The 25,239-nt window shown below is 32.0% G+C and overlaps 1 protein-coding gene and 2 long non-coding RNA genes across 3 annotated transcripts in view; 1 reads left to right on the top strand and 2 right to left on the bottom strand.

Annotated features, from left to right (window-relative positions):
• Positions 1 to 25,239, bottom strand: part of LOC136972680 (uncharacterized) — a 222,224-nt gene that overhangs the window by 16,550 nt on the left and 180,435 nt on the right. The window contains exon 2 of the long non-coding RNA XR_010880374.1: positions 21,550 to 21,639. This is a non-coding gene — a long non-coding RNA (uncharacterized lncRNA). The remainder of the gene's footprint in view (positions 1 to 21,549; positions 21,640 to 25,239) is intronic.
• Positions 1 to 25,239, bottom strand: part of LOC136972676 (mitogen-activated protein kinase kinase kinase 7-like) — a 426,088-nt gene that overhangs the window by 244,424 nt on the left and 156,425 nt on the right. The window lies entirely within an intron of this gene.
• On the top strand, positions 3,006 to 4,092 carry LOC136972688 (uncharacterized). The gene is made up of 2 exons (XR_010880376.1): positions 3,006 to 3,928; positions 4,002 to 4,092. It is a non-coding gene; the product is annotated as an uncharacterized lncRNA (long non-coding RNA).

Genomic DNA, 25,239 nt, shown 5'->3' with positions numbered 1-25,239 from the left:
ATCCAAATACTTGAATTTTCAAACAATTATTTTTTTCGAATGAGGGGATATTTTTAATATTTACTGGAAATTTTAGAGTATTTGTATTTAAATATTTCAAAAATTTCCTATACGAATAAATTGAATTTTTGTTATTAGTATTTGGATACAAACTAGCAATTATACAGTATAAAAAACAGTAATTATCACTACATTTAATATTCAACAAACAATGCTTATTTGATAGACGTTTGGGTAGGATGACCCCCGCACACCCCCCATTCTCAGCCTTATAAATTCCTAAATGAATATCCACAAATATAATTTCTTTAATAATCCACCCAGACCCATTTTTAATAAACTGATCAATGAAGTTTAAAATTGTGTCGAAAGCATTTGTTAACCTTTCATTGATCATATATTGAGATAAAATATGTTCTACCCGACTGGAGAAAAATATGTCTTGAGTAATAATCTCATTCTCCAAATATTTTATAAATCTTATCTTTAAATTTAATAAAAATTTCATTCTCGAAATTAAATCATTATTAGTTAAAATACTATAAATAGTACCTCTAATATTTTCAAGTAAAATACTCGGATCGCTATAATTAGAGATAAATGCTCTATAACTTCTCACATAACCTTTGAACGCTGTTTTTCTTAATGCAAATGTGAAAGCCATATTACCATAGAATAAATTTTATACACTTAAAATATAATATTATATACTTAACATAGTATTAATTGAACACTGTTGTTCTTAATAAATTTTATATACTAAAAACCGTTATACACTTAAAACATAGTATTAAAACTAGAACTTTAAATTTTACTGTACTCATCCAAATGTTCTTGTATGGCGTTAAATGCTTGTTTATACTTCTTGAAGTCAGTCACCTTGATATTATATTTGTTGGGAGGGTATGACCCTCTGGATTTGCTTAGACACACATAAAAATTTGCCTTAAACTCCTGTATCTCAATTCTCTCCGAATCGCTAATTTTAACTTTAAAGTCAGGAATTTTTGGTTGCTTACTTTTCTCCTCGGTTAAATCCAAATCAAATCTCTGTTTTTTTTCGGTAGTCTCCCCAGTTTTTGTTTTTGAAGTTCTCTTCTTAGTTGTCTTCTTTTCGAAATCAAAGTCAAATTCTAGAATTAGTTTATAAAAATATATAATTTAAATTAAGATGGGTGATATTATTACTAAAATAGAATTACGTACCTCCGTCCGACGACATTTTTTCTTTAGCACTAGAAGAAATAACGAGTAGAAGAATCACTGGGTGAAGAATCGATGAGTGAAGTTTTTAGGAAAAATTGCTCCCTTTTTATCCTCTGTTAGTGACCTACACTCGTGTTTGAGGTGACGCATGCAAGTAAATTAGGGCACATCCGTCTTTGAAGGTAACGGTTGAAACTAAATTAGGACATATCTGTCTTCGAAGGTAACGCTTCTTAACCACTCAGCAGTGAGGGACGTATATATACGTCAAGGGCGATCATGTGGCAGTGGTGAGGGACCTATATATACGTTAAATTCTTTTGGGGGTATCACCAAAATCTAGCCAAAAACTACCGCAAAAAAAAATTCACATAAAAAATGAACTATGTAACAATAAAAAAAGACTTTTCTTTACTAGACATAACTGTTTACAAATACTTTTTCTAAAACGGAAATGTGAAAAATTGCGTGAAAAAATACTTTAAAAATTTTTCAGGTATATTCTCCACTACTAAGGGATAGAACCATACCTGACTCTCCCACTGCTGAAAGGTTAATCGGTATGAGGAAGTGTCATCGACCCTAGGTCATGGGGAGTGTTTGTGTGTTTTCCTAGTTAGGTTATTAACCTTCGAGAGTTGCAGTCATCAACCTTAAAACAGGGTATCTATCCTATTATCGCAGCATTCGAACTGATGGTTAAATATTGAGGGGGAAAAATGAAAGATTTTTTATTTTTTAATCAGATCTATTGTTTTACTAACTACTAACATGATGACAACAAAAAACCTCTAAGGAGTGAGAGGATACTATAATATTTTTGATATTAACTTATAATAGGTTGTATGTATATTTTCTTGAATATAGCATGTAAAATACAGAAGGCCTTATTATAACTAATGAAGAGAGCACTGTTGCTGGGTATAGAGCCATGATTAGAGAGGTGAAAAATCATGATAAGAATAAGCGAACACCCCTAATCATGGCGGTCATCCCTGAAAAGGCCTATATCCCCTACAGAGTCAGGGATAGATTTCTTGCCCAGCAACAGTGGGTGACAATGGCGTCAAGGGAGGAAAGGCCCAATAAAAGACCAATGCCACCTCGAGAGGAAGACACCACATATTACTACAAATTAGGGGAAGGCCCAAGATCTCCATTAGAGCCCGATGATATAACATCATCAGAGAATGAGAATGCGAACAACCCTTCATTAGGGGATGAGAATTCTAGTTCTTCTTCATCTGAGGATGAGGATTGTTCTTCTCCAAAAAGACGACAGAGATGGAGAAAAACTAAAATTCTCATTCCCTAATGAAGACCTGTTATCATTGTCATCCTTTGTCCTCTGATGGAGAATTCCCTGAGGATTACAACATCGACTTCTGTATTGGTAATATATTTGTTGATTTTTATTAATGAATTGGAATAATTATTAGTTACCATATTAAATACACAACACATACTTTTTAAAAAAAAAAAATAGTGTATATATAACATCACTCAATTTTGGTATTTCTATGGTTTATTTTAAGTATTATGCTTTAGGGTTGGTAAATGTATATATTTAAATTTTTCTACATCACTCAATTTTGGTATTTCTCTGGTTTATTTTAAGTATTATGCTTTAATGTTGTTTGGATAAAGATAAAAACCATATTTTGTATGAGTCAGCTTGCTAAATGTATATATTTAAATTTTTCTACATCACTCAATTTTGGTACTTCTCTGGTTTATTTTAGTATTATGCTTTAAAGTTGTTTCGGATAAAAACCATATTTTGTATGAGTCAGTTTGGTAGATGTCTATATTAAAATTTAAGAATTCAATTTTTGTATTGATGATGTCATATAAACTAAAGCTAAAATCATAAATCACCAGTATATTAAGCTGGATGAGAAAATCCTCTAGCTATTCTCACAGGTCAACCTGAATGCGGAAGTTTTTATCAGGGTTGTCAAGTTGATGGGTGAGGGAGAAATCCCCTACCCCTGGGTAAGAAACACGGAAGTAATCTTTTTTCTATAAATACTCGACAGACATTCACTAGCTTTTAGAGAAAAATCACGGTAGCAACCACTGGAGAAACATGAGTATCAATGAGTGGACTCAAGCAAAAATGGATAGTAAGTTTTTTTTTTAAAAAAATATGTTTAGTAGTAGTCCTAGCTATAATAATCTATATATAAAATTAATTTTACTATTTTAGATAAGCCCGGGGTTATACTAGATTGCCAGGGATTCAGATTTAAAAATGAAGCATGTTTACACCCATACAACGGATATTTAATACGACAGATGGGGTATACAGGTTTTAATTCGGAGGATTTTGGAGTTATTAATTTTTTCCACCCTGAAATACGGTGGGATAAATTAACTTTATCCGATAAAAAAACTGTTAGATTCTGTAATAGATTACATAAATTATATTTATCGTATAAGCCTGAAAATGATGAATGGATTCATCATGATGATATTGTTTTTACTTTTAAAAATTTATTTCAAAAATATGGATTTATTTTTTTTAAAGGGGGGGAAATAGAAAAACTTTTAATTCGTAGAGCAAATGATATCTGTAATACCGCCATTAAATCGCTAGATGTGGAAAAATTCGGAGTTCCAAAATCTTCCGAAATTAAAATACTGTGTCCCTATCATTGGGATTTCCAACACCATTGCGGCTTGTGTAATGTCTTTTCATATAAGCATTATATGAAAACAGGTAAAAATATATTATTTTGTTTTAAATATTACCTCATTTTGAAAATATTAAATATATTTTTACTTTTACATAGAATTATCGGATGTATTCTGAAAACCCTTCCTGCATTGAAGAAAAACATGAATGTAAATTTTGTAAATAAAAACACAATTTTATATTTTAAATAGATTTTTTTATTGAATTACAACATTGATTATTAGTTGTTACAATCGGTTTTGACAAATGAAAATTATTTTTAACAAACTTTTTAACAAATTCATCGTTATAAAATTTATCCGTTACATGTAATTCTGATAAACATAGATTTCTATTAATTTTATATAAAAAATATAAGCAAAAATAACCGCAGTTTAAGGAAAACAAACTTTGGTGAATAATATTATTCCAACAATATTTTTTTGAATTTCGTTTTATAAATCTGATGATATTTGCTTTCCTCGGTTTTAATCCATAACTGTCGTAATAAATGCAAGAATTTTTATCTTTCGTAAAAAATACTGATACCCAATGGCTTCCTCGCTTATTTCTTTCATCTAAATTAATTATAAATGATTGCTTATTACCAACTCGAAACGGGAGATCGTCTGATGCAAACACTCCCCCAAAATTTCTTTTTATTTTCGGATCGCTCGCCGCTAATCTCCATAAAGTAACGGTATTCATTAATAATCGGTGAATACAGTTCGTGAATGATCAATTTCTAAAGTATTATTATATTCCAACAAACAAATAACATTTACCGTTTCTTGTATCGCCTTTGAGAACTTTAGTTCAATAGCAATGTTTCCCAGCTGGTTCACGCTTATATGACCCTCAGATCCTGATTTATCAGGGGTGAGGTCAAAACAATATAGAGCATAGCCATCTTTATATTCATCATAAGATATATTTGTAGATCTGTGATGGTGAATACATCCAGTATCTTCAAATAAGGAGATAAAATTTCTTGCATAAATTTTATTGCTATAGTCCGGACAGTATGGTTTAGCGGGAACCATCTGATTGTCTTTTGATAAACATATATAATTTAAATTATAATTTTTAAAATTAAAAGGATTACGCTTTACATTTCCGTTAAATGCTGAGTTGGAAACTAATCCCAGAGTTATTCTGTAGGGTAGCTGACCTATAACTACATTCGAAATACTTGTAGACTGAATTCCACTCGTTAAAGTAAAAACTTTAACATCAGTTCTACGAAATGGCATTTTTATTATACCGGTTTGTAAGGCTTTTTCTATCCCAATTTGAACTGATGAACTGACATCTACTTTATTAATTTTCAACGATGCATTTTTAATAATGATTTTATACTCATCGTTATTTGCCATTAGTGCAAAATTTTCTTTAGATCTCTCCAATTTCACCCTCAGGTCCACATTGTTTATTAAAAGCTTTGGCTGATTTGCTAAATCGATATGAAGCCGCCCCATTAAATCTATTATTCTACTTTCTTTGCTAATGTTAAATCTTTTAACTAATCCATGGTTAGTGTTATTTTCATCTAAGGGATTTATCGAATCCATTTGTCCTGCAGTATCTTTAAAAAATAATGCGGTTGTTAAAAAAGTTTCTTGCATTTCTTTCGAATTAAATAGTAAGGCCTCTAATATACTTTTATATGGGTAATTAACATGAGCGCTAATCTGTTTATCATTTAAAAACATCGTACACTGTGAAAACATACTATTTAAAAAATAATTAACAGGTGTGACTTTGTCTTCAGAACTTAGATTCGATCCATCCTTCTTTAGAATTTTTGCTTGAATGCATAAATAAATTGAATGTAGATCCATATAATGCTCACCCGATCCTGATATCAGAAACTCAATAGGTGCTCTGCTATCCGATATGGTGGCTACTGGATGAGCAATAACTTCGTAAGTATTCTCAATTGCTAGTTGAGTCGAAACAGTATTAAATAGGTCCAATTCTGATTTGAGACAACCACACGAATGAGGATCCATTTCTAATCAGCAAAAATATCGTTAAGTTTTCGCTTCTTCTTCTTCTTTTGTGACTGAATTAATCTTTTTCCTCGTTTTCTTTTTATACCTGATCCTGTCTGGACTTTTTTAAGTATATCTTGCTTAATTTCAGATCCCACATCTTTAAAACGAGACTTTGTAGATTCTTTAAACGACTTCCCTCCAATTACATCCGATCCTACATTTGATGCAAATTTTAAAGCCTTGCTACCCAGATACTTCCCCACTTTAGAAATTAGGGGAATAGATTTTCGAAACAGATTCGTGAAAAATCCATATCCCCTCTGTATTTGCGGTCCAGCGAAATAATTCCCTCTTCCAAATTGTTGTGTAAAAGGAAAATCGTGTTTCCATATCGTTCCTCCTGCCTGATTGCAGTAATAATTTATACAATCCTTAGGATCGAGCTTCATTTTCTACTTCTCAAAGACGAACTAACGTTAATAAATAAAATATAACGATATTTATATCTGTTTAAAAGATAAAACTAATAATGTTTTTCCCCCAAAAAAGATGATTTCTTTCCCGTTAGCAGTTCGCAGCTCAATTTCAATTGTATCAATATAATTACGGGTTAATGGAAAGTATAGAGGGGACTGGTAAACTCTAACTATTTGATCGGTCTTCTCCCCCATCACAGGTATAACCCTTAAAAGAGGAGCAGATATATCTCCAACACGATGAGAAGCAACAATATTTGAATAAATAAAAATTTCTGAAATTCCTGCAGACAATTCGATTGGATAGTCGCTCACATATTCACCCTCAGAAAATTTGTGTGTTTTAAACCCTAACAAATCTTTTAATTCGTTTCCAAATTCAATCGTTATATTTTTAGGAACTTTTAAAATGATTTTGTTATTAGGTAGTAATGCTAATTTAGTATATTTAAAAATCCCTAAAAATTTTTCTGCAGATGAATAAAGTCCAATAGGAATAAAAATTTTTTCCTCTACATCAATTTCCTCGACAACTTTTTTATTTCTTTCTATTAAAAGTATAAATTGATCTTTATAAAATTTAGAATTTGATATATATTCCCCTGACTCCGCTCGCAATATTAAATTTGAAGTGCCTTGTTTAAATATAATTTCTTTCAGCGGAAAATTTAATAAATAAAGTAATTTGTGAGCATTTTTTTTCGTAATATGCAGCTCAAATCCTTCTTTCAAATTTATTTTTATGTCTTTATAATTCTTGTCTAAAACGAATTCTGCCGTGTTAGACCCTGTTAATGAAACTATATTCTTGTTTATCCAATCGAAAAGAGTCTCTCCTTCATTTTCTTTAGCTGTAGTTAATGGAATCACATATGTTTTATCTTCTATTTTTTCTCTCCTAATCTTATGTCTAGTAATAGTATAATCATTATTATGATTAGATATATTAAACCAATTTCTAGGAATAATAACTTCTGTCAAACCAACCACCCATTTTCCATGTAAATCAATAGGCGGACTCATTTTCACGGTGAAATGAGATTGGTTATTTTCAGGGAATAACTTCATGCTGGCATTGCTTGTCAGAGTCACAAAAAAGTCTGATTGCATCATTTTGTTACCTTCTGTAATTCTTCTGTATAAAATCGTCCTTCCAAAATCTCGTTATTTAAATCCTTTAATATATATGTTGGAGGATGAGATGGAAAACGATCATGAATAATAAATATTTCCTTAGTCCAACCGGGTAGGTATCCTCGACTAAATGTTTTACGTATTTTCGAAATTCGAACAAACTCACCAATATTAAATTTAAACGTATTTCCTCCTTTTATACCATACAACTTTTCGAAAATCATGCTATGATGTAGGGGGGTAACTTCCGATGGAGACATGCCAATACTTCTATGAAAACTATTATTATAACTTTTCACAATATCTGATAATTTATCGATATATTTATAAGAATTACGATAAGTAAATAATCTATATATTTTATTCCGCAAAGTTTTATTTAATCTTTCCACAACTGCTGCTTTTGTATCTGAATGAGTTGAATAATGATTAATTTTAAATTTTTTAAAAAGATTTTTTACTAATCTATTATAAAATTCTTTTCCTTTATCAGTTTGTAAATTTTTCGGAACGTTTCTTTTTTTAAAAATGGTTTGAAAAGCATTAAAAACTGACTGAGGTTTTTTATCTTTTATAGCTACGACATAGCAATACTTAGTAAATACATCGATTACAGTTAGTAAATATTTTATTCCATTATTAAATCTAGAAAATTGTTTTAATACAATTAAATCAGCTTGCCATAAGTCGTTAGGATAAAAACTTTTAGTTTTTCTTCGCGAATATTTAATTCGTACAGGTTTATGAAGTGTATAAGTTAATTGAGAAGACAACCATTTTTTAACATCAGATCGCGGTAAATTCGATTCTTTAACTAATTTACTCACACCACCAAAAGATGCTGGAGATTTCGGATTATAGTATATCGATTTCAAAAGTTTTTCCATTCAAAATTTTTCTTCCTCTTCCTCTTAGATTTTTTCGGTTGATGAAATAGCGATGGAGAGAAAATTTCTTCTGGAGTTTCCAGTGATTTCGGTTGATATTGTATTTTTTCAGGTAATGTTGTCAAACCTTTGTTTCCAATCCACTCTTGTGGAAGGTTTATTTTCTTTAAAATAGTCCAAAATTCGTTAAAACCAACAGGAGGTGATACCGTTTTCCTATTTCGCATAACATACGAAACGAGGTCTACCATATGACTTCCGATAATGGGTTTCCCTTCAATTGTTAATTCACCTTTAGAATTCCATCCATAATGATTTCGATCAAGCTTAGCAATTAAATGTGGTATATATTTTTGATATAATTGAGGTACTGATAAAGTTATTTGTTTAATAAATCCATCGTCGTGATCAGCTTTTTCTTTTAGTCGAGATTCTGTTTCTTCTGTTTGGTTAGACACAACAGATACTCTAACAGGTTCTTTAGGAGTGTGAACGGTTTTCTGATATCTCGAAATCAATTGACTTAATAGCTTGACTTTACTGTCATCAGGTAAATTTGTACTCTCAAGTAATTCCTCGATATTAGAACCAATTCTTATTTCAGGCTTTTGATAACTCATCAGTAATTCGGGAGGAACTAGGGCCATCTGCTTCGCCATTAAATTCTTTTTCCTATTACTTTACCAATTAATCCTCCTGCCATAGACAATAATGGAGCCAGTAGAAGAGGAAGGAATCCACCGGATTGATTAACCAAAATTTTTTTCTTGGTATTTAAAGGAATGTGTTTTTCACTTAATTTCCTGATAATTTTTTTATATTTTCCTAATTTACGAACATCAGCAGGTATATTTCCTCTCCGCAAATTATCACATATTTCGCACAAAACTTTAATCTGATTTGGAGTAGCTTCTTTCAATATTGCTTTTCGTTGAGAAGGAGTAGTCTTCGCTAAAAAAGCCAGCATATGATAATTTTTCTTTACGTTCTTCATTTTATAGGCAAGTATATCCAGAAAATACCTTGTTTGTCAGGAAAACAGGAATCTCTCACAGAAAATTTCTTATCCGTTGTAGGATGAAAATCCAATAACAAATAACCAAATTCCTTTTCTGTTGCTTTTTTATATGCATCCATGAAAAAATTAAATTTTCCTGCAAAAGCCTGACGACCCAAGCAATTCACCTGACTTTCATCACGATTATTTTTAAATAAAATCAAGTAATGAGTATTTAAACTTATATCTCTCATAATCTTATTTTTCGGAAACAAATTTTGCATTATTAAAATCACACTTACATTACAATGATGAGATTCTGTTGTAAACAAAAATGCTGTTTTTGGAGACAACTCATGCATCAAATCATCGATTATTATCAAATCCCATCCTTCAACAGATTCTGGTAACCCATACATAAATGTGATATCGCTTTCTTCTTGAAAAAACGGTAGATATACAGAGTAACACCACAAAATCTTCTTCAGAGAATTTTCATAAATTTTGTTGTGAATAATTTTTCTTACTAATGTGGTTTTTCCCGATTGGGAAGGACCCACAATTACACAAGTACTAGGATGTTTGAAATACATATTAATCAACCTTGTCAACCTTGGGGAATTTAGAAAATTTATAATATTTCATTCCTGGACTTATCTCTTTAAACATCAGTAAAGTTTTCTTATCATTTTCTAAACATATTTCTCTCATGTCTTCTGCACACCGTTCAAACGAACCATATAATCCATTACATACCTCATTAATTTCCCCATCCTCATCGACAATTATAAAACCATATTTTCCTTGTCCTTTCCAAATATCTTTGACTTTAAAATAACGAAGGATAAATGGAAAATTATCAGGAACATCGAACGAGAAATTTTTAGCTGCAGAAACACATGCGTCCAAGCTCTTATATAAGCACTTAGAGGCTGAATAATTTTTAGAGTCGCCGTAAGTAAGTACGAAACCATACATCCCCATGATCCTGGTTTAAATATAAAACTAGTTCCCTCTTTTTAAAAAAGTAATTTATATAAAAATACTGACCAATCATATTTACTTTTAAAAAACCTAACAACCAATCGCATGTTTTTAATTAACAGCAATCATGTATTATCTAGAGATTCTAAACCTTTGAATAGAACAAAGAAACAAAGTTCACCCCTCACGTTTTGTTAAAAATACTAATCATATGTTTTTAAATTATTACAAATACTAATATTAGATCGTATATTATCTACAGATTAAATATATATCACAATAACTTACAATATTTCCCAACTTTGTGACAAAAATATTTCCAGCTTTTCAAATCCAGCACGTCTACTAACACACACCACTTAGTTCAGGGTACAAACTCTATGACAGAGGGCGCTAGTATAATTTTTTAAATAATTCGATTTTATTATTACTTTACATTAAATTCTAACAAATTAAAAATCGTCTCCCACCACTAATAAAATTTAATCTCTAGAATAGTTATTTCACAGGACAAACTGTACAATAGAGGGCGCTAGTGTGTATATAAACAAAAATAGTTATGTTTAACCCTTTATTAGGTGAATTTTTATTTTTTTGATAAAATTTTTTTTAATTTCTCATTTTATCATTGGAAGAGGTGTTTGTTCACAGATAAGTTAATAAAAAAATTAAAATGTATAATAACAATTTTTTAATTATGGGACTTACAAGTCCTTTTTTGTTTAATATAAAGAACTTTTTTCGGAGAAATTGACAGATTAAATTCATAATTACGTATTTGATAATTTTTACAATATAATAACGTTAAAATTTTTAAAAAATAATGAAATGAACTGCAATTTGACTTCAGAGTGAAATCCTCTTTATTTTTATAACTCAGTTTGTATCATTTATTTACATTAAAATCTATATTAATTTAATTTTATAATCCAAAGTGTATCTTTTCTATACTACTGAACTTGATTGCTGTTTTTGTTTTTGGAGCTCGTCGACAGCTTTTTTCGTTCTTTGCCGGCTGGATATTTACTAGCAAACTGAGTATGTTTTTTAGTGAAGTGTCTCTCTAAATTTGATTTCTTATTGTGTGCGAGTTTTTCGTGGCAAATGAGACATGTCGGAAGGCCATCTGAGTTGCATATGAAAGCGAACGACTCTGTCCAATTCCGATTGAATTCTCGATGCTCTTTTTCAGTTCTTCTCTTTTTTTTTTTTTTTTTTTGTAGATGCCATGCTTGCAGTGAAGCTGTAATAAAGAACTTTTAAAATTATTATTTAGGGATCCAAAATAGCAGATGACAAGTTTTGCAATTATTTACTATGTCAACGTATACCTAAGTAAATACATACGAGAAGCTGGGCATAATGAAATATAATTTATCAAAAAACATTTTACAATGATATTTCCCAATTAAAAATACTTACCTAAATAAAATAAATAATTCTCTAATAATTTAATTATTAAAATAAATAATTTAGACACGAAACACTGTTTGTCTCACTTTCTCACGTACTGATTGACTATAAGTACACAGTTTTGTCGCATCTGTGGTCGCCTCCCATGTGCGGTGATCGCCGACTGGCACGAACGGACTTGTCACAACGTGTTTATCACGGCACAGTCTGCACATTTTAGTTTTTTTTTAAATTTTGGCAAATATTAGATGCTTAGTTTACAAGTAAAGGTGTTATAACCAGCTATGCCGAAATCAATGAAAATTGCCAAACATATAAACAATCTAAAACTGCAAATACCTACCTACTTTGATCCTCAGAGTTCGAAAATAGGTTTATTAAATAACAATTTATAGGTACTTACACTTATAATTATTATTTTAACGTTAATTTTTAAATAATAAAAGCTATAAAATAGATAAATAATAAAATAGGTAATTTATTAAATATATATTTTAATAAAAACACTTTTGCGGTAATATCCAACAGTAGTACTTTGTTTCTTTTTTGACAATTCTTATTGACTTCAAAAAAGTAGTTAGGTATCTTATTTGGAAAAAATATGTATAATATGTATTTTAAAAATATAATACTTATTATGTTACCTACCTTTACTTCGGTTTTTTTATTATTAATATAAATATATATGTACATACATAACTTTGAGAAGATAATTCGCTTCTAACTCTTTTACTTGAAACAACAAAATATACATCACAGCCAAAGCACTGGTGAATACGCCAAATTGTCTTGCATCGAAAAGGAATTAGAACCTACATAGAAACATCCGACGACGGCGTCATTCGAGAGCTTCCGACGGACTGACAACAGTGACGACGCGTGTCACGGGGGAGGGGTGCGGTGAAAAGCGAGTACAAGTGGCTGAGAGATAGAATTGGTGCCTAATCCTTGTTAATCGATTCAGAACGATTTTTAAATGTTTTTTTTTTATAAAATAAATAATATTTGCGTATGGAACTAAAGAGCCGCAGCTTCACATCCAAAGAGCCGCATGTGGCTTGCGAGCCGCAGGTTGCCGACCCCTGCCTTAGACTGTTCGCTTTTTCAGAGTGAAGCGGACTCTCTCAGTGAAGTGTGTTTTAGAGAAGTTATGCTTTTTTTTCTGATGCATACCAATGGTGAATATTGTTTTTAAAATTAAATATCTGTCAATGACGATAACATATGTAATAAATGTGAAAATGAATATAAAAATATTTTTACATTTTTTTTAATTGTTTTGTTGTTTCGTATAGTTTAATTTATTTAACTTTATTATATGTAAATTAAGTTTATTTACCAAATGCTAATATTTTAAACCGCTCTAGTATTTCGGTGTAAATTTGAACAAGGAATTTTAAAATTTTAAATAAAAGATATACTGAAATTTTTTTTTATTCACAATGATTACGTCACTTCTACAGAAGGTAGAACACGAGACGACCCTTCCTATCAGTATGTTCTACAGTTCTGTTAAAGTCCCAACCGCGTCATTCGGACCTAGAATTGTGCCCACATTTCAGTCTGGGGAGAAAGGCCACCAGGCATCGTAGTTGTAAACATAACAACTTTTACGTCATCTACCGTTGTGGATGAAATTCGTTAACTGTCAATTACATTTTCTTGCATTTGATTCGCAGGTTGAAAAAAATCGTCATGACTTAAATGCCTAAAACTTTAAAAAATTATATAAAATTGAAAATAAATTCAAAACTTTTGAAAAAATCGTAACGGATGGAAAATCACAAAAGAATTTAATATAAATTTGATAAAAAGAATTTAGCAAAAACTTACCGGGAAAAAAATTCACATATAAAAAAAATATGTGACAATAAAGAAAGATTTTTTATTAACTGTTACTGTTTAAAAATTTACGTAATTGTTTAAAAATTTTTTTCCTAAGCGGAAACAAAAAAAACACGGGAAAATTCTTCAAAAATTTTCCACGCTTTTTTTTCACAACTAAGTGGTAGCACCATGTCTGACTGTTTTACTGTTAAAAGGATATCATTGTGGCAGTAATTTAGTGAATATAATATATAGTTTTAAAAGTTATATTTTTTTTAATAAAAATTATATTTAGTTTATTATTTTGTTAAATCTTTTTCTATGGCGCTACATGTAAACCAGAAAATAGTATAGAAATTAATCGATTTACAGAAACTAAATAGATATTTTGAGGTGTGATAAATGAAATTATATATTATATAAGCCAATGGTATATAAATGTAACTGCTGAGTTTTGTAGCAATTGATCAAGTGGTCTAGAGAACATACATCCAAACAAACAAGTAAACATTTTAATTTATATATATAGAAGCAATTTGAAGACATCGTGACAATGTCACCATGTCAAGCTGCAAGAAAAATTTCAGCCCGACATTGTGACATTGTCACAATCGGGCTAAAATTTTTAGTTATATATTTTAAATTCATTTATTTAAAAATTATAGGCTCTCTACTTTAAATTAGTTATCTTGCCGTTGCACATAATAATTTTCTTGTTAGCAATAGTGTCATGACTGTAATCTACGTATATCCTTTCGGCAAAGATGGTTTCAATCGAAATAACGTAACTTGTTGTGCAAATGTGAAGATGCGTAATATCCTCTGACCCTACTCGCTTAGAGTCAACCTTACGCGAAAAGGTTACTCTAAGAGATGTCGTTTGTAAGATTATAGATTCCACGTGGAGAAGGTTCGTTGATACAGTTGTAGCAGTCTGAAGCTTCGTCTCCAGCAATCTTGTCCGATGGTCCGAAGAAAGTTCGTCTCTGGCATGATCTTGGACGTTGGAAGGATGAGGAACTGTCACCAGGAAGTCTGTCCTAGCTTTCGGAATTTGTATCTTTTTCTTAGCTTGGGTCTCCTGAACTGACGTTCCCCAACACCACTTCGCAACCTCCCGTGTCCTTGGGATCTTGTGCTTTTATATCATTTTTACCCGAAATCCCGAGGGTTTGGTTGGTCCGAAAGATGGTCCCCAGTAATTCTATTGATCTCTGGTCTGTTGCCAGGGACGCGCTAAACATCCCCGAATTCTCCTGTCCGGGCTGTTCCCCTCCGGAGTAGGGTCAAGCCCTTCCCCGGATGGCGGTCCCGTAAATTTTACCCTAATGTGTATTATCCTGTCCCGGAGAAGATGCAGCTGTCCAGGTCACCGCCCCCTCCACAGGAGTGTCAGTAGGTCCCGCTTTGAACTCTCGGTAAGGTGACCATCCAAAGTTACTCAGCGGATGGTCTCTCAGTCATTCTCACGATGTACGATCGGGAATCTCTCAATTAGGTCGGGAATGCAACAATTGAATCGTCTCGCACCCCGTTCCTTGGCCACATCGGTCCTGTTTACGAAATATGTCACCGATTTAATGGCTCTAACTCGACAATCAGTTTCCAGTCGAGGCCTCACACAAACCATAGATTCTTGAATAGTTTATTGGGGCCTCCTGCCTCTATTTTTTCCACACCTGGACTCGACGCTTATTTATCTTACCACGTTCTCGAGTTCAAGGTAAGATTGACAAACAGACAGCAACATTGAAAATTTATAGGTTTAGTTATAGGTAAACTTATAAGTTTAAATTTAATGAAGTTTAAAATACGCCATTTACCAAAATATTTAAAAATGCAACTTAAAGGAGGTTCTGTCGTCAATCACAAGTAAATGATGTCACTGACGCCACTAAAACGTAGTTACCACCTATCCTATCTTCGCATCAAAAATGGATAAAACGTTTACTCGGACTCGAATTTTTCCGCAAAATAAGTAGCCTATACTTTCTGTCAAAACATAAGACAAATGTAACCAAAATTTACAAGTTTACAGACATTGCTCGCCCTGTTAAATAAGCAGTAATATTTCAATTAATTATCGAAAAGATCGACCAAACATACTACGAGAGCGTGGAGAGTTAAATTTTCACGTTTCATAAGATGTACAGTACTTTCTTTGATTTTTTGAGATTTCAAATTTTTCTGATAAGTCTATACTTGACTTCTTTTTCGAACATAATATTTCATTCTTTTTTGTAATAAGACTCATCATATTCAAACAATTGGGTCTTTAACTCGGCCTGCCAGTGACGCAATATTGGCTACCTCTATTGTGTTAGATTCACAATCTTAATTTCTCAAGAACATGGTTTCTTTGCAATTAAACTTTTCATCAATACAGACAGCGCTAACTATATGGTAATTTGAAGCTGTAAAAGAATATTTAGAATATTATTATGTATATCTATAGAGATTTCTATATTCAATACGATTTTTACGAATATAATTAGAATTGTATACATGCAGTTACAAGTAACATTTATGCAAGTTTAATAAAGTATATCAGAATGTATTAAATGAACTTGCCCGAATGAAAAAGTTCATTTTAATTTAAAAAAATAAACCGATGCTGAGTGTGTTTATTCGATTGATTGTATATTTTTGGCTTCATTTGTTCTCTTTGACAATAGGTCTATCTTTGATAATAGGTCTCATGACTGGATAATAGGTCTATCTAGTTATCTTCAAAAGGAGAAAAGTAACATAAGGAATAATGACAAAATATACATCGAACTATACAAACATAAGATTGAGATCATATAATGAGAGCTTTTAACATAATGATATTACAGATTCACAATTTTACTATTGAAGGTTACCGATGTACAGTACTTACCGTAGCGTGATTGCAATACAAAACAGAAATCAATTGTTTGCGTAATATCCTATTCAAAATAATTTTATTTTAAAAAAATTCGCCTTTGGTGTCTTTAATAATTGGAAAAATTTGTACGCGGAGCCATCTATTATGAAATTTTGTTAAAAAAACTTTTTTATATTATTAGTTATTATAAAATGGTGCAAAGCTTAATTTGATAGTAGATATATATACATATGTATGATAAATTTTAATAACGACTAAAATCTTTATTAAGTCTGATTAATCTCTAGATATGACATATGGCCCACCTCTATCTTCCCATCCTCTACAGTCTAGACCTTTAACTATTAAAATTTAATAACATCAATGTTTCTTACGCAAGTTACAATGCCATATTTCGTCTCTTAATAATTACCTCTTTCTAAACTATAAAACGAAATAGACGTTAACACTCACACATTGATATCCATACATACAGAGAACCAGCGATTATTTTATGTATTTTTCGTTGTTTTCAGGTCCCCTGAGCTCAAAAATGTAAAAGTTTTGGGGTCATGTTTTGTCCATTTGCCATATTTTTTCTCTTTTATATATTACAGGGCCGGAAAAGTAATAATTTTCGCAAGAGCAACAATCTCATCTATAAACATAAATCTATCCGTAATTACTTTAATTCGTTCCATTAAATTGTGGGATTTTTTTCTCTGCATTCTGCATAATGAGAAATATTAGCGAGGTTGAGGCCAAAGGTTTCAACGCGAAAAAGTGTACGTCAGCGCCGCTTTTCTGTAAGCCTAGAAGTTTGACAAAGGCGTTTAGAAAATGGGTTAATGTTACCCTAAGTCACAAAATGGCGGCGACTGGATTTTTTCCCCATCCTGGCGACCGCGGTGGGGAAAAATTTTTTCTCTAGAGTCGTGACGTCGACGCCTTGGAGAATTTTTCCCTGTTCGGTTTCATATTTGAGTTCGACGTTGGCGAGTGTCCTGTAACCTCGAAACGGTGACCTTCGTGTGTGTATATTTGGGACGGTAGAGGGAGCTTTTTCGTGACGTCGTGCGAGAGTAATATCGGTGGGTAATTCGTAGTGGTTTTACAAACGAATATGCAAATGCTTGATCTGTGACGTGAATTCTGTTCATTTCGATTCAATTTTATGCAAATTGCCTACCAGTTGGAAACGCCTGCTGCTGTGTTACAGTTCGGTTGAACAGTCGTATTTCTTTTCATAACGATTTATCGGTTTCGAAATAACTATTAGCGCTTAATATTTGTTATTATTACTTCCTGTATTTGTAAGTATTCCTATTTCTTTTATTGTAATATTTCGCTAAGCGTTAGAAAAACCTCTAATTAGAAATTAAGGAAAGGCTTTGTTTTTTTTTACCTACATCCCAACCTCCCCTCTTTTAGTTTATTACAAATTGTTCGGAAATGAGTGATTTAGTCGATTTGCTTTCCAACGACGAATTTTGGTCGAAATGCACTTGCCGTGATTTTTACAAGTTGATGGAAGGCGAATTTTTGGAGTTAGGTGTACCTCCTCTTATCGATAGCGCATTTAAATTTGCTGCGAAATTAGGAATACAGCCGACCGAGGCCATTTGCATTTATTGTGATTCCCTATGCAAATTATACTACCGGAGTAATAGAGAAAGCTGTTTCCTGCGATGCACGAAGTGCCGTACAATGACTTCAGCCTTCGAAGGTACATTTAAAAGTAAATTTGGTCGCATTTCCTGGGGTAGCATTCTGTCGTTTATATGGAACTATCTTTGTCTGGAATGTACTGCGACGACCTCTGCGATTGCGGCAGGCATATCTAGAAAGGCGGGTGTCGATTGGTCCAATCACATAAGGTTGGTAATGCTTATTGCTATGAGTAATATGTCATCATTTAAAATCGGAGGGCCAAATAAAACAGTGGAGATTGACGAGACTGTCATATGTAAGAGAAAGTACGAGAGAGGGCGTATATTAAAGAGCACGAAATGGGTGGTTGGCGGAATCTGCCGGGAAGACAAGAATTGCTTCGTATGTCAGGTTAACGACAGAACAGAAAATACTTTGAATTGGATCGTGTATAAATACGTAAATTCAGGCAGCACTATAATAACGGACGAATGGAAAGGATACATGCATATTGACGACATCGAAGGGGTAGCAGTCGAACATAGGACAGTAAATCATTCGAAAAATTTCGTCGATCCCAAAACAGGAGATCATACTCAGAATATCGAACGCCTCTGGGGCTATTTAAAAAACAAGAAACACCTGCCAAAACACTATACTAGTGATCTATCTGACTCGTACATGTACTTGTTTATGTATAAGAAATTCTTGAATTGGCCCTCCAGGAAACCAGGCGAGAGATTTCAAATTTTTGCTCAACACTTACGCAACATCTATCCTGGCAGTGGAAAAGTGCCGATTTGGCGCGAGCCCGAAACCGTTCCTTCGGCGCCCGCGGCGATTACGAAGCAGAAAGGAAACAAGAAACAAGAAGGGAAAGATGCCAAAAAGCAGGAAAGTGCTTCCACATCAAAAGAAGGAAAACGCCAATCGACAAATAAAACAGCGGCCGAAGGAAAAAGAACAGGGGAGAAAAGAAATGCACCGAAAGAAAATCTGGAGGTTAGCGAAACCGGGAAAAACTTGGATCGGACAGGAAAGAAACAAACGAAGAAGTAGCCAACGTTCATCGGAAAGTGAGTAAAAAATTACTTTTTCGCTTTTTTTAATTTGTTATATTTCGGATAAAATCCGCGTATACTGTCGAGCTATTCAAGATGGCGGCCGGTCACGTGGCCATCTTGAATCGAGGGAAAAATTTTTTCCCCGTCGCAGTCTCCAACGTAGGGAAAAAAATCCAGCCGCCGCTATTTTGTGACCTAGGGTAACATTAACCAGAAAATAGAATCATTCTCGACATTCCAAAGGCCATTGCCAAACTTCTAGGCTTACAAGAAAGCAGCGCTGAACGTCCGAAGTGCACGTTTTCGAGTTGAAAACTTCGGCCTCAACCTCGCTATTTCCTGCCACCCCGAACGTTGAAGATACAATCCATCTGATAATTCGTGTAATCTGTTTCATCTTCCCTCGATGATTCATTCCGTTCGTACAATTTGTCCATTGGTTTTTCACGTCGAACTATTACGGATTAATTTTACACAAATAAAATTAATTCGCAATAGTTGCAAAGTGTTTCTGTAATCAGATACGGATATGTCCATTTGAGAAACTTCTTTGCTAAACTCTGCATCGGGTATATTCATTCTTTATTTAGGCACTAAAAAATAATATACATGACTAGTACCGTCAGGTACAACTAGGCAGGCGATACAATCGTACTAATTAAATTATACTAAATTATAACAAAAGTTTCGATAGTAAGCGTAATGGCGTGATAATCAGCAGTACAAGCATACCATGGTAATGTTATTTTGTGCAAAAAGTGTGAATTTTTGGCCCAATAACACATGAAAATGTGACAGTAGAGATAAACGCGTTTAGGCATTTAAACCTGACAACGTATCTAGCGTGGCAATGTAGAAAAAACGGCAATATTACATTAAGACCAGAAAATATATTAAATGCGATAAGCAAGATAAGACGAGTAGCATGAAGTAGACGTGATACAAAGGATAGCCATGGTGATTCCGTTAATGCCTTTAAGCATGCACGAGAATAGGACAAATTCGTGAAGATCTAGTTAAAACTGCAATATAAAACAAATGAAACTATGATACAGTTCATTTTGCGAACCCATAATGGGCTTGCTAAATGAGGCCTTCTAGGGGCCCACAGGCGAAAAGAGAATTGAAAGAACAGGGTGAAAGAGATTTAAAAAGTATGAAGGTGGTAATTATTTTATATAGTTCACCAGTCCCTATTAGGTTAAGTGAACGTTAAGATCAATTTTAGTTTTAGCAACCAAATGTTGGAGGTGAAAGTAAGTGTCTTTGTTACTTATGAATTCCTTGCATTTGCGAGGCCACTGTCTGCCTTTGTACAATTAGCTTCAATTGCTGTACTGTTTGTTTCTTAATTTATGGCAACGCAACACCTGGCCGATCTGCATAGAGGGGGATCGGCCAAACTTAAAAATACCTCCTGGAAGGTATTCCAGGAGGTATTTTTAAGAGTAACTAGCTCCAATTCAGGCTTTACAGAAGTGGAGAAAACACGGAAAATCCCACATGGCCTCCCCGGAACGCCTCCCTTTTTCCAGAACACTGGAGTTCCTCCAGTGTTCTGGAAAAGGAACTGCTTAGCCACTCGTGGGCCAGCTTCAATTGCAGTCGTTCATTTTCCAACATTGGACTATGAAACGAGTAATGGAGGCTTTGTCTTCAACCCCACAAATAGTGCACCGATTATTAGTGTTGGAAGTAAACCTACTCAAATAGCTAGTTGGTCAGGAATTAGATAATATTCTGGTTTGGGGAGCTGTCAGAGGCAGCAGCCTTTGCAGTGCATCTGCTCGTCCGTTGCCAGTCTTCCCTTCATGGGCATAAGTCCAGATAACAATAAATAAATAAAAAATAACAATAACATAAAATAAAAAAATTAACATAAATATATTTTATAAATTTACTGACGCATAAATTTATTGTCGAACGGATGTCGTCGATTTCTACGAAAGAGTCAAGGGACAAATCTTGAAGCTTCGTATTTTCTTTCAAATCTTCAGATTTCAATTTTTCTGATAAGTCTGCAATCGACTTCCTTTTTCAAACAAAAAAATATTTCATTTCCTTGTAATACTTAGAGTATTATTCAAACTTTTAAGTCAGTCTGCGAGGCAATTTAATTCAGTAGCTTTATTGAATTAAATCTCTAATCTCAACTTTGCAAGAAGATGGTTTCTTTTTACTTAAAAGTTCCGTCAACACAGACATCGATGAATATATGGCACTCGCCATCTATAAAATAATATTTACAAAATTATTATATATACCTAAAATGTGTTACATATTTATTACGAATCTTTCAATAAAATACATTTGTAAATTATACATTCAGTTAAAAATAATAATTCTAAAAGTTTAATAAGTTTGAGCACAATATATTAAACGAACTTACTCGAATAAAGAAGTTCTTTTTAACATAAAAGAATCCGCCAATGTTCACTCCAAATGGTGTTTTACCGTATCTTTTCATAAAGTTCAGCATCTTTAAAAGAACACAATGTTTAATAATATTAACTTTATAAATCGAAAGAAAGAATTTGAATGTATTTGTCTTACCTTCATTTTGGTTTCTAACGGTAAATCGGCAGAACACAATTTATGGATTTCGATGAATTTTCCGTATATCTTGACAAATTAAAATAATTATCATAAAAAATTTGTAAAATCGATATATAAACTCTTATAAATTACACTGTAATTGATGAATCAATTTCAATATTATTTCACACTTATATTAGGAATGTGCTTAATATACTCACCAAGTTTAAATACAGCGTGAACAATTGAACAATACATTTCTTTTATATGATTTTGATTAAACACAAATAACTAAGAGAAACTTTATTTTTATTCTACGCGATTTGTATTTATTTAGCATCATCGACCCAGTTTAAAAGAAAAAAAAACTTCTTTCGTATTCCCAGCTTGCTTCACATCATTCACATTTAGGTTTTGTTTTTAATTTCAAATTCAAATTTGTTTTTAATTTAAATTTTAATTTAATTTCAATTAGAAAAGAAATTTCTGGGAACGTTCCTAAATATATTTATCTTTTACATTTCTTTAACACTTAGGGCTATTCTACGGAAATCTTTTCACAAGAGAAATTTGATCTACGAATTAGTATCAGATAGCCAAATAAATAATGTCGTTTTGTAAAATGTGAATTAAAATGCTTGTATTTTTGTTTAAAATAGTTTTATTGATCCAAATATTTACCACTACATTCAATTATACTTTCCTAATAAGATGGCAGTTTAAAAATACCATTTTTAACACTAAAAATTCAGTTTCTTTTTCTTTTATAGCTGCGTGATTTCTGAATTTTTTCTACGCATACGATTATCCCAAAGATTTAAAAAAGTGTGGTTATTGACTGTGATATGTCAACACAATAGGAAGAACGAGGTAACAGTTCTCATCCCAATTGCATTCTTTTCTTTCTTGTAATTTTTGCAATGTGTAGTTTATCGTTTAGTTGTAAAATTAACAACACTTCGACTATTTGCCAAAGGTGATTGTTTTGGCCTTAATGTGTCCTTTACTCTTTGTAACTGCTCTCTGTACAGAATTTCTGTTATAGTTTGATCAACTTTCAACTACTCGTGATAAACAACATTTCTCGAAGATCACCGAACAGAAAGATTTTTTCGTGAATAAAAATATTTTAAACAGAAAATACAAGCATTTTCATTCACATTTTAAAAAGCGACAATATTCATTTGGTTACCTAATATTTGTGAGTTTTAATTTATTGTTTAAAATTTTATCCCTTTAAAATTATTTCAAAGTTTAATACAGTTGATCGGGATTAAAAGTAGTTATAAATTCCAATATTAAATTTTCTATTAATGAGAAATTTAGAAGAAATAATAATTAATATAACCCTATTTAACAATTCTGCTTAAGAAGAAAATGAAAGATCAAATTAAACTGAAATATTAATTAGAAAGAAAGCACAAAATTTTATTTTATATAATTTAATAAAATATCATGACATATTTTAGTGTATATCGCACTTCAATAAAAGTTTTATAGACATTAAAAATTAAAATTTTATGAAACTCAAATACAGTAATAACTGATTTTTTTCATTCATTCATATATTTATAAATAAGATATAACTCGATATATTTAATTATAATGATATTCTACATTTAAAACATGAACTTTCTCCACTCAATAGTTTGTTTTGTTTAACGGAACGATCCACATTATGATAGTTTAATAAAGGTAACAACACTCGGATTTTAAAATTAATTTCAGGTTGTGAGATGGATGATATCGAAGTTTGATTTTATGTATTTCAACGTCTTTATACTTTTACATTCAAAGTATAAAATTCTAATATAAACAATAAAAAAATTTTATTGAAGAAATAAGCTTCTTGAATTGGTCAATAATTATAAGATTTAACTTGATATTATTAATATTTATAATAATACTTAATATTAGAATGAAGTTATTAATATTAAATTGAAAATGATGTTTTTAAGGATATTTTTCAAAGCTTATAACCAGAATGGCCTCATTTGTTTATGATTGTTTTTCCCGAAAGAAAATCGTAAACAAAAATATTCCCTTTTTTCGGGAAAACAATATTTTTACTTTTTCGCTCTCTAATGTCAGCCCAAATCATCATGGAACCCTTATTTATTTGTCGTTTAAAGTAGACTTTCCTCTTCTTTGTTAAATCATGCGAATAGTATGGAAAATACTAGGCCCATGTAAATTGATGTTTTTCTCATCTGACCACATTACATTTTTCCAGTCTTTATTCCTGGTCATGTGATATGTTTTCCAATTCAGTCTAGCACCATTGTGGTTGAATGAAAACCTTAGTTTTTTGACTTTCGGAGATTTCGTACAATTGGCAGCATAAACTACGTTCGAAACTGTCCCCAAGCGTACTCCAAAGTCGAATTTTGCAGGAATATTTCTGACAGAGTTGTCTATTCGTAACTTCCTTTAAAATTTATCGTTTCATACAAGAAGTAACTTCTTGCGGCCTTCTGGTACTATTTTTAACTGCAAGTTCCTTGCCTAACGTCAAATAATTCTTGAACAGAGAAATCGATCTTCCTGCATTTTTAGCGATAGAATTTATTGACTCGCCAGTTTTACTTAAAACACTTATTTTACCCTTTTCAAACGCTAAAGTATCTTGCCCTTAACCGTTTTGTGCTTTCGAATTAACAATGCTTTGCTATACAAGCAGACGACAGTTTTGATTTACCAACAATAACAGATATCGTAGTTACATGACTTTGGTTCGTTGATATCCAGTTAAACATATTTAAAAATTAAGTTTAAAAAATTATATATGTGTATTAAACTTTTGAGTTGGTCTTATCATTACTGATCGTTAAAAAATCATTTCCTTATGAGTAATTCCCTGCTAATTTATTTAGAATCGTGTAAGGTAGGAAATTATACGTTAGTGTAAATAGAAATAAATAACATCTATCAGACAGCAATAACTCGTAGAACTTTCAACTTATTAATAAAATGTTAGGTCTTCTGATCTTTTCTGAATGTACCGTAAACAATTCTGTCGTATATCTCTGTAATTCTTCTTAAGCTAGAACCATAAAAAGTATTTTAACTTTATCATTTATCATTTTTCCTAGAATCTATCATTCTTTCAAACTATCTGGACGAGGTTGTCGTATTTTCCGTAGTCGCCATAGTTTTTAAAATTTTATTTCATTTCCATTGCTTAGAAACAACTTACAAATAGCTTCGAATGCAGATTCGTGTTTCAACAACAACAATTGTCGTCCGTAACCGATAAAAGTGATTACAAAACTATGCCAAGTCAATTCTCATCTTATATTTCTCGTAGGCATTCTGGCCTAGCTAAAACATCAATTTCATATTGGCATTCGAATAAAGTGATATTCACCTATTTCTAGTTCTGTGTATTATCTAGTTGAAATGTATTCAACAAAACATTATGAACATATCTCATCATTCTTTTAACCCGAGATATAGATATTTACCCAATTTCGAAGGCAGATCGAAGATTTTGGTAAAACTAATATGAATTGTCGATTGCGAAATCTTGGCCATTCCAAGAAAT

The sequence above is a fragment of the Centruroides vittatus genome, unplaced genomic scaffold (genome assembly GCF_030686945.1).
Source record: "Centruroides vittatus isolate TY-2023 unplaced genomic scaffold, ASM3068694v2 contig_300, whole genome shotgun sequence".
Taxonomy (NCBI): Eukaryota; Metazoa; Arthropoda; class Arachnida; order Scorpiones; family Buthidae; genus Centruroides; species Centruroides vittatus.
The sequence above is the reverse complement of the archived record's forward strand: the minus strand, read 5'-3'. Positions and strand labels throughout refer to the sequence as shown.